Source organism: Chenopodium quinoa, unplaced genomic scaffold (genome assembly GCF_001683475.1).
Source record: "Chenopodium quinoa cultivar QQ74 unplaced genomic scaffold, ASM168347v1, whole genome shotgun sequence".
NCBI classification, from domain to species: domain Eukaryota; kingdom Viridiplantae; phylum Streptophyta; class Magnoliopsida; order Caryophyllales; family Amaranthaceae; genus Chenopodium; species Chenopodium quinoa.
This window is the reverse complement of record NW_018742903.1, coordinates 1,590,791-1,608,577: the sequence shown is the minus strand read 5'-3', so window position 1 is coordinate 1,608,577 and position 17,787 is coordinate 1,590,791.

Sequence of the window (17,787 nt, the reverse complement as noted above, 5' to 3'; positions counted from 1 at the left end):
TGATTTAGGATCGCAGAACTTTCTAAATAATTCTCTGTCCCTATTGATCTACTTTGACTTTTGTTTTTGAAACTTACGTTTCTCAAAACTCAATCAAAGTGGGGGCTTCTATAGACACCTGATTGTGTCTCCCCAAAAACCAAACCCAGTGATGAGTACCTTTCACGCCTTTGATTATCAATTTAGGTGAAGAGTTGAAGAGTCTCGTGAATTTCCTTTTAGCCTTAACCATTTCTAACCTTTCTTTGAATGTTTTAAATCAAAATCATTTATTTCGTGTCTTTTAAAAACATTCATTTCGTGTCCAATTCATGAAAACATCCAAACCAGTCAATTTTAGTCCATGATCTTAATCTAATTATTGTTTAGTTGGATGGGGCTTGAAAAGATCTTTCCGACGATATATTATAAACCCAAATCCGACTTATAACAAATAAGTTATGGCCAAAATACTAAATCGAGCCCAAACCAAGCCTTGCCTGCAACCCAATGATCATGGGGAGGGTCCATTTACCATAATCCCATTCCTAAATCCATTAGGATTAATTATAAGTTTCTAGAATCCTCTAAAAGGTTCTAATTTATCCTATTTTCGGAAAGATAAAGATTTAAGAATTTTATATCGGATAAAACATTTGTTTTTCAATGATCCTAATCCCGGTCAAAATAGAATACGTACGGATATTTGGTTAACCCAATCCGGTTGGAATCTTACTTTGTATGCATTCTATCTTTTTCAAAACCATCGCTGAGTAACAACACTATCGCGCCGTGATGGACATATCGCGCTGCGGTGAGACCTGTTTTACTTTGATTTGAATTCTGACTCTTTTCTGATCGTTTAGACTCTCTTTTTTCCCTATAAATAGAGGTCGTATCACCCCGTTTTCATTCACCAACAATCATCATCAATACCCTTTCTAATATTCTCTCTCTCTCTCTCTCTCTCTCTCTTAATTCTTCATATTCTTAGCGTAGCCTAAACACATCCCAAACACACATCCTTAATACTCTCCTCGATCAAACACCATACTTCCTTCACGAGATTCGAATACTCCTAGTCATCCTCGACATTGCCTTCGACCTCAGCAGGAAAGGTTGATAATTTTGAGGGTTTGTTCCCAAATCTCTATTTCAATTATTATTTGATTTATTTACTTTGTTAATTTAATCTTTCTTGAAATTACTAACGTGTTTATTGTTTTAATAACAAGAAAACCGAGGCATCAAAGTGAGTAGATCTACTACCTTTATTCTTTGATTTTGGAGTAGAAATCATGGTTTACAATGTTATTCCTAGTATCATATTAGGATGTTTTTATGATTTCAAGTATCATGTTTAGTATGTTGATTTTGATTTCTAGTAACATGATTAGGTTGATGCTTTGATTATGATTATTGTTAGTGACATGTTAGGCTTTGTTATATATCCGTTTAGTATCATGCCTAGGATCTTACTATTAATGATGTTTTGATGATTTTGATTATGATGATGATTGTTGTGTCAATTATACATTTCTTGATAATTCATGATTGATTGTTATTGCTTGATCACGCCCCTTCTTGCAGGTTTAAAGGGAATTAGTACTTGAAATCACGGCTAATAAGATAATTAATGATTTGATTTAGGCTAATATGATTTTTAATTCAAGTGATCACCAATAATAGATTTGATTGTGCATTAGTAATCAACCAACGTAGATTAAATCTGCTTAGGATTAATTTAATGTATGTATGTTGATCGGAAAGCGCACGTGAATATCATATGAATTAAGTGTATGCTAATTTAGGGCAGATTCAATCTCTTTTAGGTTGGATTCGTACCATCATCCTCAAATATCAAGTCATGGTTCCGGAGGACTATGGAGTTAGCCATCTTTGTGATTGTGTATGGGGTGTAACCTTCGCACCTGTGAACGGATTACAAGTTCCTAAAACTTGTTGGTGACTCTTCTATTTATAGCTTCCTTCCCTTGGAGCGCTGCCATGCCTAAAAGCATGATCACAGTGGGGCTCAAAAGGTTGAGTTTGAAAATTTCCTACACATCCACACCCAAAATAGGCCTACACCAAGCTATAAAACCTCTTTACATGATTGCAAACATACATACATTCTCTGAAACAAGGGGTGGTGGATTCTCTATTCCAATACACTTCACTACAGCTGTATTCCCTAGATTATATTGTCTAATGGCTTTAACATAATCCCACACCCTCCTATACTGATCTGCAGCATCACCATGAATCATTTTCGTTGCATTTTGCCTAGCATTATAACATTTGTAATACCCAAGACTAACACCAGTCACTCTCCTAGCTCTGACCATGAAGTCTCTAAGCTTCCAAGTAGGTGTGTCTCTATATTCATCTAAAAATTTCTATTCCAAGTACAAGGCACTAACTTTGTTGTTTTGATGTTGCCTCCCACACACATGAATCAAGTTAATGATTCTGATTTGAACTGTAGCCTCACCTTTAATCTTTTTGCAGTGCACTTTAAATCTGCATTTTCTCTTGCTCTCACATTTGCATAATACAATCCTTGAATGCTTCCCATTACAGTCACACTTATTCACACAAAAAACAGTCACTTTCTTACTGTCATTATGTAGGAAATAGTAATTGTACCTATTTTCCACTGCACGATACCTCAAAGCCTTCCTAAATATGTATACAGATGGAAATTTTAACCCCAACCTCAGCTATATCTTATCCTTAAAGTCTACTTCTAGGTTAAAAACTGGATAATGTATCCCCCTCTCATCATCTGAGTCAGGCAAGCTTTCAACATCATCATCATCAAATTCACATAAATCAACATCATCTTGTAACCCCAAGTCCACTAAACCCTGTTCTTCCTCAACAAATGTCTGCTCACTTTGAGGCAGGATAATTTGTAGTGACTGACTTCCACCCAAACTCCTTGTCACTCTCTCATTGATGGTTTCATCTACATTTGCTGCAAACAAATCATCATCTTCCTGATCTTCCTATCTTCATCACTTAACTCCACATCACTCCCATCATCAGAATCAATGAAATAACCCTCCTGCTCATTCCCAACCTCTTTTTCAACCACAGTCTCTTCATTCACAAGATCCTCACAAGCTTTCCATTTCTTATATCTCACAATTTCTTTTCCTTTAATGCGTGAAGAGGGATATTTTTGAGCTGTTTTTAGCTTAAGGAAGAGGTACAAGGGTGGTTAGCAGTTGAAGAAATGAGTGAGATTGTTTTATCAGATCTAGGGCTATCATGTGCACAATGTGGGGCCTCTCACTTAGAAATATTCTCATGTTCCTCATACTTGTAAACATCTACTTTTGGACCCTTGTCCCGACTGGAAGTGCTATGATGATAAATAAAACAATCTTTGTGTTGGATCAACATGAAGAATTCTTATGGATCGCTAATTAAGGCTTAAACACATAAAACAACTAGCTTAACCCAATACAAAATGAACTAAAGCTAACTAAAACTAAGTCTGATCAGTAATTAGGCCTAATCCCAAAGATTAAACCTAATTTTGACGGATTTAGAGGTGCTTAGGTTAAAATCCGAGGCTGCCGCAGTAAAAACTGCGCGCAACTCAAGGAGTCACGCTGGCCTGGCGTGTACAACCCACAAGGTTGCACATGACATCCAGCGCAACCTCCAGTGGTGCGCTTGCAGAAGATTCAGAATTTTATAAAAATACTGAATGGAATCTTACCATGAAGCCATGTGCAGGACAATTCCCTCATCGGCGCAACTCAACCACTTGCGCGAAGCAGCCGCACGCGACCTTTCGAGATGTGCGTGCCACCTGCTGCGGCAAAATGTCCAAAACCCTAAATTCATCCATTCCCTATAAATAGGGTTGCAATACGAAGCTTTGAACACACAGAAATGAACCCAAAAAGTCAGCAGAGACCTTGTGATCTTATGCACTAATCATTTCCCCTTGTCTAAAACACTTACCCCCTTAACCATTGTTCTTACGGTGGAGGTTCCCGAAAAAGGAGTCCATAAGTGTTCTAAACAAAGATCTAGCACGGAAAAGTGGTAAAATCCCTAGCACTTAGATAAACCACCTTTTCTTTTCTTGCTTAAACAAACCTTTAATCAACTAATTAGTGTTGTTTGGTCACTCTAAACAAGCTTTAATCAATTAAATCACATAGTGTTCTTTCGTTAATCAAGACTAGAATTTGAATAATTAATTTATTGTTTTATCACTTAAGCCAAGGCGAATCTTGTTTACTTTTTGTACTTTCACAAAATTGAATAAATAAGAATAACGACATTTGCGATGTAATTCCTACATGATTAATGCTTGTAAAAAAATCAACTAACTTAGTTTTAGGTATCACGTTACATATATTGTTTGGTAATGATTTTGTGAAAGAGGAAGAGCTAGTAGAGGCCGCACTTGGGCTAGAATAGCGATTCCTCCCTAAAAGGAACGTTATTTTAGTACCCTCGCTCCCGAACTCATTTATGGTACAAGTAGACCAATTTGGGCATGGGTAAACTTATGATTCATGCTAAATATCCTTTGAACTCTAGTTAGGAGAAAGGCATGAACGAGGTTTATGGGTTTTTCCTAAAACTCATTGGCGACTCCTTACTAGTTTCTTACAAAAAAAGCATAATGATAGGATCAACTCTAATTCAAGGCCCCTAAACAGTCAGGAATTTAAATCCTAACATGCCTTAAAACGGTGTAAAGTCCTAGACTTTTAAAGGGCCATGGGCATAGAGGAGAAGGATCCCCAACGACGGGCACACCCTCCTCACAATCCTCATCATCATACTCACCTTCATCATACTCATCACACAAAGATGTCCCCTCCTCTTGGCTTTTCCCTCCCCAAACGTTATCCACTCTTTCATAATGTACAACATACAAATTGTATCAGCCATCACTTTTAGGAGATTCCAACAGCTCAAGAATCTCTTTGTCACTCTCTAACTTCTTCCTCCCGGTAAATAAATTACAATTCTTCTTCCTAAACCAAGTCTCACCAACATCCTCATACATCAAATCATTCCTAATTCAGTAGGCAAACTCAAAGTAATAAGCCTCCTCTACATTTGGGTGTAAACTAAGGCCATGATAACCAGTAGGTCCTGGTTCATAAGTGGTTTGCCATTTCTTCTTATTAGTCACAAAAACCCGACCATAGTACAATCTAAAATTCATTTTCCCAATTTTTAATCTATACCTAGGTACACCTACAAATTTTTGGCCATTAAACCTGATACACAACAACAAACAACAGCACTCACTACTTTAATTACCACACTAACTTGAATTTACAACTACCATAAAAAGGATAACCACACTCCTAATTAAATAATCAACATGCACCAATTACCAACTAATTTAAAAAACTAAAATCAAATTGCTTCAAATACCAACAGCATAGCATAGTTTTACAATATTCAATTACTGCAAATTATGACATCAATACACACAATTGACTTTGCATAATTTTTAATTAATCAAATAATTAGTGGTACATGGGCATAATTAGTGGTACAGGGGAATAATTCAATATTTTAATCACCCATAAAACACACCATTAACACATTATTCTAGTCAAAAAAACGTACCTTGCCTTTTGCACTATCTCCCATTTGGTCCCCCTCTCTGATTTTGTCTTGCATTTTCCATATGTACCTTTACCCATTGATTATGACTCAGCTTGATCAGAAATTTTCCCAGAAAACAAACAACCAAAAAGAAGCAAAAAAAAACCCCTTAAAAATTAGGTCAAAAATAGAAAAAAAAAATTACATTTTTAATCTTCACTTCACATTTCAACTGCTTGCAATTAATCGATTCACCATCACAATTAAGGAGGATGTCTTATCCTTTTTCAATTTGCATATGGTTTAATGCATGGAGGAGAGAGAAAGAACAGAGAGAGGAAAGAGAAGAGAGATATTGGAGGGAATTCCAAATTTTTCGAAGGATAAAAAAGGGGGGGGGGGTTTATTAAAAGTCACGTGCAAGTCACGTGGGGTAGGTCAATGTCGGAATTTTGGGTCAACGCTGGAATGTGGCGTTTGGTGGCATTTGACAACAAATTTTAATAAATGGGTGGTCCTGACAACATATTTTTTTTATGGGTGGTTTTAGATAAAGAAGTATTTTAGCAGGTGGTTTTAGACAAAATTTCTTAATAATAATGCAAATTTGGCAATTTTTTTTAGTTAATAATATTATAATGCAAAATTGGCAATGTTTTGTAAGTTATAAGAAGTTTTTTTAGGAAAAATGGAAATTAAAAAATCCAACCTTTGCACTTTCTTCCCTTAAAAATCCAACATTTCATTTATCCCACAAAACTCCAACCTTTACCCCCTATCTTCATCTAAAGATCCATTACCCCTTGATGACCGGTTTTTGTAAGTTATATGCCAGATGTCAGCTATTAATAGGTCAATTATTTTTTTTATTTATTAAAAACACAAATAATTAAAAAAATTAAAAAAAAAATAAACAAAAAAAATTCAGAAAACCCAGCCCCACCCTCCTTCCCTGACCATCCCATCCCCATCGCCCACCAGCCATTGGAACCCAACAACCCCATTCCCCTCTCCACGGAAAACCCACACCACTCCTCCCGTCGGCCAACCTCCTCTACACTGTAGCAACACACACTACCCGCAATCTCATCCAACAACCCAATACTTCACCGCCTCACCTCAACCGCAAACCACCTACCTTACCACTAGTCGCCGCCCAACAATCCACACCAGCCCACACGCATCTCTTCTTCCTGCAAAACCCACACCAATCAAAACCACTCACCAATCAACAAATCCAGTTCGCACCACCGCCCAATCTCCGTTTCCACCCTCCATTTCAACAGCCCCGCAAACCGTAACCACCAACTCCAAACCACCTTTTACCTCACGCAACAATTCACCAACCCTAAGGCAACCTCCACAACCATTATTGCCTCGCAATCGCCACCAATCACAATCACCAACCCACTAGTCGATCGAACTGCCAAAATGGAGATGTGGGGCTTTGATGGGATGGGGTTAGTGAATTCGGGGTGAATTTGAGGTTTCGTAGTGGTGGCTAGGTTTTCGGGGATAGGGGTGTAATTTTCGAGGTCGGGGCTACGGTTTCGGACTTGTCACCAGAGATGTCGCCGGAGGAAGAGGAGGAGATGGAGAAGACGTCGAGCCTAGGTAGGAGTGGGGTTGGTGGTTTCGACTACGTGGGTGTAGGGAATATTTCAACACTCAACTTGGAGGCCCACTGTGATCATGCACTTAAGCATAGTGGCGTCTAAAGGGAAAGAAGTTAGAGATAAAAAAAAGTCGCCAACAAGTTTTAGGAACTTGTAAACCATTCACGGGTATGAAGGTTAAACCCCATTCACGATCACGGAGATCGCTAACTCCATAGTGGTCCAGAACCATAACTGGATATTCGAGGATGATGGTACGAATCCAACCTAAAAGAAATTGAAACCGCCCTAAATCAGCCTCTCCTTAATTCTTATGATATTCATGTGCGCTTTCCGATTAACATACATACAACAAGTTAACCCTAAACCTTTTTATTCTATGTTGGTTGATTATTAATGCACAAATAAATCTATGATTGGAAATCACTTGAATTAAAATCATATTAAGCCTAAAACAAATTATTAATTATCTTATTAGGCGTGATTCAAGTACAACTTCCCTTTAAACCTGCAAGCAAGGGGCGTGATCAAGCAATAACAATGAATAATAAATAATCAAGCAAAGTAATAATTATTAATTGACACAACAAATCATCATAATAATAAAGCAATATCTTCAAAATAACCATTAGCAAGATCCTAGGCATGATACTAAACGGATTAATAACAAACCCTAGCATGTTACTCAATCATAAAAATCAAAGTTTTAGCCTAAACATCATACTAAAAAGCATGATATTAGAAATATTAGCTAACACCCTAAACATGATACTAGCAAGCATGATAATATTAGAAATATTAATTAAGCATCCTAACATGATACTAGAAATCATAAAGACATCCTAACTTCATATTAGGGATTAAAACAATATTTTAAGCATGATTTCTATATCAAAAGCAAGGAATATAGATAGTATATCTATTCACTTTGATGTCTCGTATCTCTTTCTATTAAAATAACACACACGTTAGTAACTTCAAGAAATATTAAATCAAACAAATCAAATAAGAATTGAAATATAGATTAGGGACCAAACCCTCAGAAATATCAACCTTTCACGTCGAGGTCGAAGGCAACTACGAGAAGGGCTTGGAGTATTCAAGTCTCGCAAAGGTCTTATGGTGTGATGTGTTTAGGCTAAGGCTAAGAAAGAGAGAGAGAGAAGCTCATAGCTTAGAGAGAGGATTAAGATGATGATTGTTGGTGATCAAGCTTGTCAATGATTGAAAACAAGGTGAAATGACCTCTATTCATAAGAAAAAAGAGGGTTGAAAGATCAGGAAAGAGTCGGAATTTGAATCGGAATAAAACTCCTTTCATCGCGCAACGATAGAAATATTGCAACATGACAGAGTTTATCGCGGCGCGATAAAAAACAATTTTTACGGTTTTTGTTTTTATTATAAGTTTTTATCAAGAAATCAAAATAAGATAAACAATGTGTAGTTGGAAAGCTCTTGAAGTCTACTTTCCAACCCAATTGACATCAGATATAAATCTTTAGTAGAATAAAGATGGGATCGAAAGAGTCGAAGGGTGTCAGTTTTGGATAGAGTTTGGTATTTCATTCATATCTTTTTCGTTATAGCTCGGAATTGGTATTATAATATATCATTGGAAAGATAATTTCAAAGGATATCCAAACATTTAAGATTTGGATAAAAATTATGAAGCACGAAAATCATATCTGAATATCTTTGAACTTGAATGGGATTAGGACTTTCAAAAAGAGGAGTTTTATTCAATTTCAAACTCTTTGATCTTTATCTTTTGGAAAGGATAGATTAGAACCTTCTAGAGACTTCTAGAAGCTCCTAATGAATCCTAATTGGTTTAGGATTGGGATTAAGATTAATGGACCCTCCACATGATCATTAGGTCGTAGGTAAGGTGGACCTAGGTTTGGTTTGGGCTTGGTTTAGTATTTTGGCCAAAACATCTTCATCTTAACTTGGATTTGGGCTTATAATATATTTTCAAGCCCCATCCAACTACACAATTATTGGACCCAAATTATGGACCAAAATAAACTGGTTTGGACGTTTTTATAAAAAGGACACGAAAAGAATGTTTTTCAAAGACACGAAATGAACTATTTTGGGTTTAAAGGCACGAAATGAATGATTTTGGGTTAAAACATTTATCGAAAGGTTAGAAATGGTTAAGACTAAAGGAAACTTCACGAGACTCTTCAGCTCTTCATCTCTTCAGCTCTTCACGTAACTCGATAATCAAAGACGTGAAAGGTACTCATCAATGGGTTTGGTTTTGGGGAGACACGATCAGGTGTCTACAATGGGGCTTGTGGTTTTGAGCTTAGGTAGGAGTGGGAGAAGGGTATCGGTTCTGGGTTTAGGTAGGGTGGGGTAAGTGGTTGCAGAGGTGGTGGCGGCGGAGGTGCGTGCTGTCGTGTTGTTTCAATTTTTGAGGAGAAAAGGGAGAGAAAGAGGAGGAGTGAGAAGGGAAAGTGAGAGAATTAAGAAAAAAAATAAAAATAAAAATCTTTTTAACCTGTTTAACTGGTAAAAGGTCAAATGGATCTGTTGGTGAAGATGGGGGTAAAGGTTGGATTTTTGTGGGATAAACAAAAGTTTGGATTTTTAAGAGAAGAAAGTGCAAAGGTTGGATTTTTAATTTCCATTTTTCCTTTTTTTTATCTTTTCTGTTTTCTTTCTTATGATTTCATGTATGTACAATAGAAAATATTCACAAACAGTTTATGCATATGATTAAAAAAAAAATGAAAAGAACAATCGCACCTTTATCACTTCTCCTCAAAACAAATATCACCTTGAATTAATATGGAAACAATCCCACCTTAACTACACATCTACTCAAAATGATCATTTTTACCTCCAACCTATTTAACAAGTTAATTTTTATTATTTTTACTTTTTCTTAGGGGTCGTTTGGTTAGATCATTTGAAATGGGCTGGATAGTTTTTTGTTTGGTTGAGGTTTTTAGTAATGGAATCTCATACCTAAAGGGATCTAATTCTCTCCATACCCATGGAATCTCATACCCACCCCCTATAATTCACAATCCACTTTATTAATGAATGATAGAATTCATTCTAACATTAAAACCAAACAACTTTGGACTAGTATGAGTTTTGAAATCCATACATCTCTAGAATGAGATTTCATACCAATTTATTCCAACTTGATGAACCAAACACCCTCTTAAATCTCTCCTCCCACCTCCTATGATAACCACCATTATCACCACCACCACCACTCCTCCATAACCACCATTATCACCTGGCCACCACATCCTCCCTGACCCCCTCAACTATCCCCAGCCGCCCCGAACACTCCAACCAGCCAGGCCAGCCACCTCGAACACCCCAGCCTGGCCAGAAACTCCAAGGCTCCACCCCACCTCGAAAATGCCACCCCGCCTAGAAAATGTAACCCCCTCCCTGTAAACCCCAATTGTCATTGACTTTTCCGATTTTGATTATGTTCTGATTCAATAATCAATATGAATAAATGATTGATCTACCTTTCGTTGACTTTTTGCAACCAACATTTCATGTTCAGAGCCTAATTCACGAATTTCATTCAAATTAGAGACCAATTTATCAAAGTGAAGGGGGTGGAGGATCAGGGAAAGAGGTGGGGGTAGGGCAAGCTCCGGCAGGGAAGGGTGGGTGGTTAAGGTCGGGGAAGAGGGAAGGGGAAGCGTTCTTTTTATTTTTTAATATTATTTATTTTATATGATTATTTTGATTTATTTTGATTTTTGATTTTTTTAATTATTTTTTAAAAAAAAAAACCAATCAGAAGGTGACACGTGGCAAGTCACCTTCTAAAACAAGTTAACAAATTGGTCAAAGGACTGTTAAGAGCAGATAGAAGGCAAAGATGACATTGTTTCCGAATTGTTTAATGGTGGGATTGTTTTGAGCAGAAGCAACAAATATGGGATTTTATTTTTCAATTTTTCCTAATTAAAACTATAGCGAGAGAATTATGTGTCGGTGTCATGCAATATTATTTTTAAACCTGGGCACGGGCCGGGTTGGCCCGCGTGCCGCCGGCACGGCCCGAATTCAAGCACGGCACGGCACGAAGTTCAACTCCCGTGCCACGGGCCGTGCCACGGACAGGGTTGAGAAGTCCCAGGCACGGCCCGGCACAAGCACGGGCATGGCCCGCCGTGCTGGCCCGCAGGCACGGCCCGCGGGCTAACAGTAATGTTACCGTTTATTCTAGCTCCATAATAAGCCAAAAAAACGGCTAAAAAACGGCTAGTTTTTTTGCCAATTTGCTCCCCAAAAATTCTATAAATACTCACCTCCATTTCATTCCCAAATCACAAAATCACAATCTCTTCTTCTTATCTCTTATATTCTCTAAATCTCTAATAATCCTTATTTACTTAAATTCTCTAATTATTCTCTTAAATTCTCTAATTATTTTCTTAATATCGGAAAAAATTAAAAAGTTCGTAATCGTAATTAGTGGAGCGTTGAAGCACGGTTGTAAGATCTAAACTAATCTTAAATTTATTATTGTTTTATTGTTATTATTAGAATAATCTTGTTTAATTATTATTGTTGTTAATTGTTATTGTTGTTGTTATAATTGTTGTTATTAATTATTATTATTGTTACAATTGTTGTTATTATTTATTTTTGTTGTTATTGTTATAGTTGTTGTTATTAATTAATATTATTGATATTTTTATTGTTAAAATTGTTGTTATTAATTATTATTATTATAGTTAACCACTTTTTATTAAAAAATTAATTGTTAATTATGGCATCGAACAACCCATCATCTAGGTCTAGGGGGAAAGGCCGACTTATCCGTAATAGTAGTTCTTGGGAACCACCAAATACAACGAGCCCCCAAATTACGAGTCAAACCAATGACCCCATTTACTTTCCCCCGGGCTATGAGCCATATAATACGTCGGGATTTCCAGCACCACCACTAAACCAATTTCCACTACCACTATACCAATTTCCACCTAATTATATCGGTGATCAACAAAACTATTGTTCTAGCCAAGGTAGCCAAGAAAGTACCCGAATTCCCTCCGGTTCTACCCCTTCTACTGCCACTCCCACTAGTCTCACTACTAACCATCACACACATCATGAATGGTTAACCGAAACTGAGATGCTACTTTTGAAAAACCGAAGGAGTGAGGTATGGCGTTATTTTGTCCTAAGTAAAGATGGTGAACAATGGGCAAAATGTAAAACATGTAACAGTGTATTCACGGCAGTTACCAAAAACGGGACGGGACACTTATCTAGACACATGAAAGCTTGTGCAAAACCAGCTAGTGATCCAACCCAGCCCAAAATTTCCCAATTCCATCCATACGGCTTTACATACAACTATGAGAGGGATAGGGATGAACTAGGAAAAATGATAGTACACGCCGAACAACCTTTTCTTTTCTCGGAAAGTGACGCATTCAACACCTACATTAACAAAGCACTACAACCCCAACATAAAAGAATCTCTAGGAAAACCGTTCGTTCCGCCGCAATGAAAAATTTCCTAGAATACAAAGTCCGGTTACAAGCCGAATTGAGTAACCTTAACTGTAGAGTATCTTTAACAGCCGATTCTTGGGATAGTGGTTATAAATATCACTATTTATGTGTGACTTGCCATTGGGTAGATGATCAATGGATGTTACAAAAAAGAATAATACATTTCAAAATGCTGGAATACCCACACACCGGCATTAACATTGCTCACCATTTAATGCAAGCAATATACGAATACAACCTTCGAGATAAAATGATGTCTATGACTTTTGATAATGCAACCTCTATGACATACACAGCTAATCTTATCAAACAAAACTTAACCGATGTACTATTAGACGGTGAAGCTCTTCATACTAGATGTGTTTGCCATGTACTTAACTTATGTGTACAGGATGGAGTTCGGGCAATTGGCCCATACTACAGATAAATCAGAGATGCTATTATGTCTATTAATAGCTCTAACATGAGATACCAAGAATGGAAGAGTTTTCTACAACAACAAAAGATAAGGGTAATAAAAAATAGAACCGATTGCCCAACTAGGTGGAATTCCACCTATGACATGTTAACAAAGGCAATTCAGTACAAGGGCCCGTTAACATTATTTTACAACCAAAAATTTCCACAAAATGCTTTGTATGATGATGATTGGAAAAACTGTGAAAGATATATGCAATTTTTACAGTTATTATATAACATGACGTATTGTTTTTCTACTGTTTACAATCCTTGTGCTCAAAACTTTCTTTCTAATGCATGCTTACTCGCCCAACTTTTCGCTGATCATCGCCATCAAAGTGATTATGATCAGTATCTTCTAGCAATGGAAAAAAAGTGGCGTAAATATTATAGTGAGATTCCTTTGATTTATATTTTTGCTTCCATATTAGATCCTAGGCAAAAGTATGAAAACACATTTATGTTAGTTGACATTTACTTTCAATGCATGTTTCTTGACGATGATGTAGAAAACTATAAGACTAATGTGAAGGATCAGTTTTTTGCTTTATATAGAGTCTATGAAGCCAAATATGGCACCGTTCCTCGCTCAGGGCCTTCCCAACCATCCAAAAACGTAAGTAAGAAGGCCAAACATTTATTTTCACAAGCTACTAACTTGATTTCAAGGTTTTCAGGTGATTCATCAATCAGGAGAACGCAAAGCGACGTCTCGGAGTTGCAGATGTACCTGAGTTACGACTTCACCAAAGGCATGGACGACGATGAGATAAACAGCCTCGACCTCCTTGCATGGTGGAAACAACAAAGCTCGAAGCATCCAACTTTGGCGGCAATGGCACGAGACATTCTTGCTATCCAAGTTTCCTCCGTCGCCTCCGAACGAGCTTTCAGCGCATCCGGAAGGGTTTTAGACGATAGAAGAACAAGTCTAAAACCCGAAACACTAGAAATGTGCGTGTGTTTCAAAGATTGGTTGGATGCGGAAAATCGCTCACAAGACCGTTCTTACGACCGCAACGACAACGAAGAAGGAACCTCCGCTTCCGGTTCGGGTTCGGCTAGTTCCCAATCTATGCAACTAGCCGATGACCTTGAAGGCGAAGGCGAAGACGAAGACGAAGACGAGCAAGAAGAAGGAGAAGAAGAATAGACAATTATTGTATATTGTACGATTTTAAAAATATCAATTTTATCATTTTCCAATTTTTGTTTAATACCATCATTGTATGATTTTTATCATTGTTATCATTGTACAATTTTCTCAACTCAAGTAATAATAATATAAAGTACGCATTATTCACATCCAAAGTCCAATTTGCCTTTTTTCCCCGTTTTGTTACAATTTGTAAATTCATATTAAAAAAAAATAAAATTATACCAATTACTAATAAATCATAAACATTAAATTTTAAAGTAATAGTATAAAGTAAATATATAAATATAAATATTGAATATACAAATTATAAAACATAAATATTCAACTTATAATTATAAAATTCATAACTTAATAACTTATAACTTATAAGTTATAAACTTATAAGTTATAACCTTATAAAACTTATAATTATAATTTTATAACTTATATACATTATAAACTTATTAATTTATAATGTTGTCATATATAAAAAAAAAAAAAAAAATTGAAAACTGCACCAGCCCGCAGGCCGGCACGTGGCCGGCACGGCACGAGCCCGCCAGGCACGAGGGTTGTGCCGTGCCGTGGGGTGGCCTGTGAAAATGGCCGGCACGGCACGGCACGAAATCCTGGACCCGCCGGCACGACCGGCACGACACGAACCAGCCCGTGGCCCGCCAGGCACGGCCCGCGGCGGCACGGCCCGACACGGTGCCCAGGATTAATTATTTTGTTTGTAAGAGTAACTAAAGGTAAAGTTCACCCCAATAAAAATAAAAAATAAAAAAAAATTAAAGGAAAAAAAAAAAAAAAAAAAAAAAAAAAAAAAAAAAACCAATATGACAAATCTATATTACATCACAATATCACATTAAGGAAATAGCTAGGAATTGATTTTTTACTTCAAGTGATAAAGTAGACTAAAGGACCTTACTTAATTCGCTACATAAAATAATACTACAACAAGATGCAAAAATGAGACAACAGTATAACACAAGCTTACACTAGCAGAATGACTAGTAGATGAAGTAGCCCTCCCAATAATCTCACCGGAGCTTGGTGCCGGACCATATGCCATCACACTAGGGCCGTAGGGAGACTCCGCTTGACCACTCGGCGAATTTGCCTTAGGGAAAAATGAGGAAATAGTGGGTGATGCTGAAGAAGTGGAATCCGATGGTGTAGTAGTTGGGTACGGAAGCACAGCCGGTGACGCCGAAATCATGTTTATTGATGATTTAGTAGCTACAGCCTCCACCTTCATACCAATTACCATGATAGTCATTACTAGTATGATAGCTTGGATTGCCAAAACACTTGTTACTTTGGTCATACTAGTTGCCATTTTATGCTTAGTATTGTTTATTTTTGGTGCTTGACTACTTCTAAGTTATAACATGCAATTTGCTTTGCTTACACTTATATAAATAAATAATGTAGATTTAGATGCAAAATTTTATGGGAGATGGATGAATAATATTTTTGAGTAGAAATTTGATTTTGGTATCACGAGAAACTGTAGTGTAGTGTAGTGTGTAGAGTAGTGTAGCATGTATTGAGTTGGTGTGTTCCCCACAAATTGTGGTAAGATTTTGGTTTGGTGTGCGGTGTTGGGCTCTGCATTTAGAGATTCTTTGGTTTTTAGTGATGTCTTTTCTTGATGTGGGATCCAATGGGTACTCAGTTGGCAGGTTTAACAAACAATTTTGTTTCAGACACATGGTTGGATTACCAGCTAGTCACATGGGCGGTTTAATGTACTTTGTATGATTCTCCTTCCTAGGTTGTTAACGAGCAGAGCTGCTAGTGAACTGTTCGATACTTGGCTCAGTATAGGCTCGACTCGAGATCTTAACGAGCCAAGTCTGAGCTATCTTTGATTCAGCTTGAAAGGTCATGATCAAGCTCGAGTTTTTTTTGTATATTATTAAATTTTTTTGTAATAAATCAAAATAATATTAACTTTGTTTCATATTTGGACTTAGGAATTAAAAATAATTTTCAAAACTCTAGTTTACGATCACGCTAAGTGTTGGAGCTTTGGTACTTGGTTTTTGTTATTGTTTAGGTAGAAGAAGAACTAACAAAAGAAAGAGAGTAAATAGTCTCACATCAAAAGATAAGAGCAAGTGATAGAATATACTTTCTCTGTGTTTTAATAGTTGTTATACTTTAACTTTTTTTACTATTCAAATAATCGTTTTGACTCAATTAATTTACTAAAATATAAAATAAATAAAAAATGTTATTGTATAATACATTGTTGGATACATTATAATGTATACTTTCATAATATCATTTTTCCTATAATTTTACTAACATATAATTAGATAAATTAATAGTCAAAGTCGTGTCTTGACATGCGTGTTTGGTCAAAGTGTAACATTTATAAAAACATGGAGAGAGTAAGAGTTATAAAAGCAAAATTTAATTGTCTATGAAACAATGGCTACGGCCTATGGGCACCATTATATGCTTGGCTGATTTTGGGATTGACAAGCCATGATCGAGCTTTGAACCTTTAGTCGAGTATCGAACTCGAGATTTTCCAGGCTCAACAAGCTCCAAGCTCGACCCTAGCCTACCAAGGCTTGATCTCGGCTCGACTTGTTAACATCTATTCCTTCGGTTTCATAGTTTAGTGACACACTAGATTTCGCGTGAAGGTTTACTATGGAGTAGAATTATACTTCCTTTGTATCTAAATAAGTGTATCAACTCGATTAGAACACGTATCGATATACAACTTATTTAGATACGAAGAGAGTATAAGATCATTATTTAAGAATCAAATATTAAAATACGAGATATTAAAAAAAATTAAGATACAAAGAGAGTATAAGATCATTGTTTGAGAATCAAATATTAGAATATGAGATATTAAAAAGAATTTTAATTGAATATATTTTTTGAGGGAGCTCAAGTTTATCATGTTGATAAACTTGTTTCGTTTATCAAACGGCAATTCTGTAATTATTTTGCTTTGTTTTCCGTGTAATAGCTTTAAAAATATATTATTTTCGCTACATTGCAAGTTAGCAGTCACATACCCTTGTTAACGGCAACCAAACGTCGTTTTGTTGACTCTAGAAACCAAGAGTTACTTTTTCAGTTGTGACAAACAATGTTGGACAACCACCATTCCCACATTCTCTAATCCATCCATCTCCTCCATTGAAGTTGCTTGTGAACTCAACCACCATTTCCACCACCATGTTTCTGATTAAACGAAAACCCTAAGAGAAATTAAGGGTATGGTTAACCCTAAAGGGTAAGGTTTACCATTCTCCTCCATCAAAGATGCTTGAGAGTATGTGTATGCTTCCTTCTCTATTAAAGTTGAGGAAGATGAAAGCCGACTTCACTGTGAATGAGCTTGCCGTTCTTAGATTCTGCCAAAGCTTCTACCAAGTAAACAAAGAATAAATTGCTGCTATGGTAGACTAATTGCCCAGCTGCAATGGTCGATTGCTATGGTGG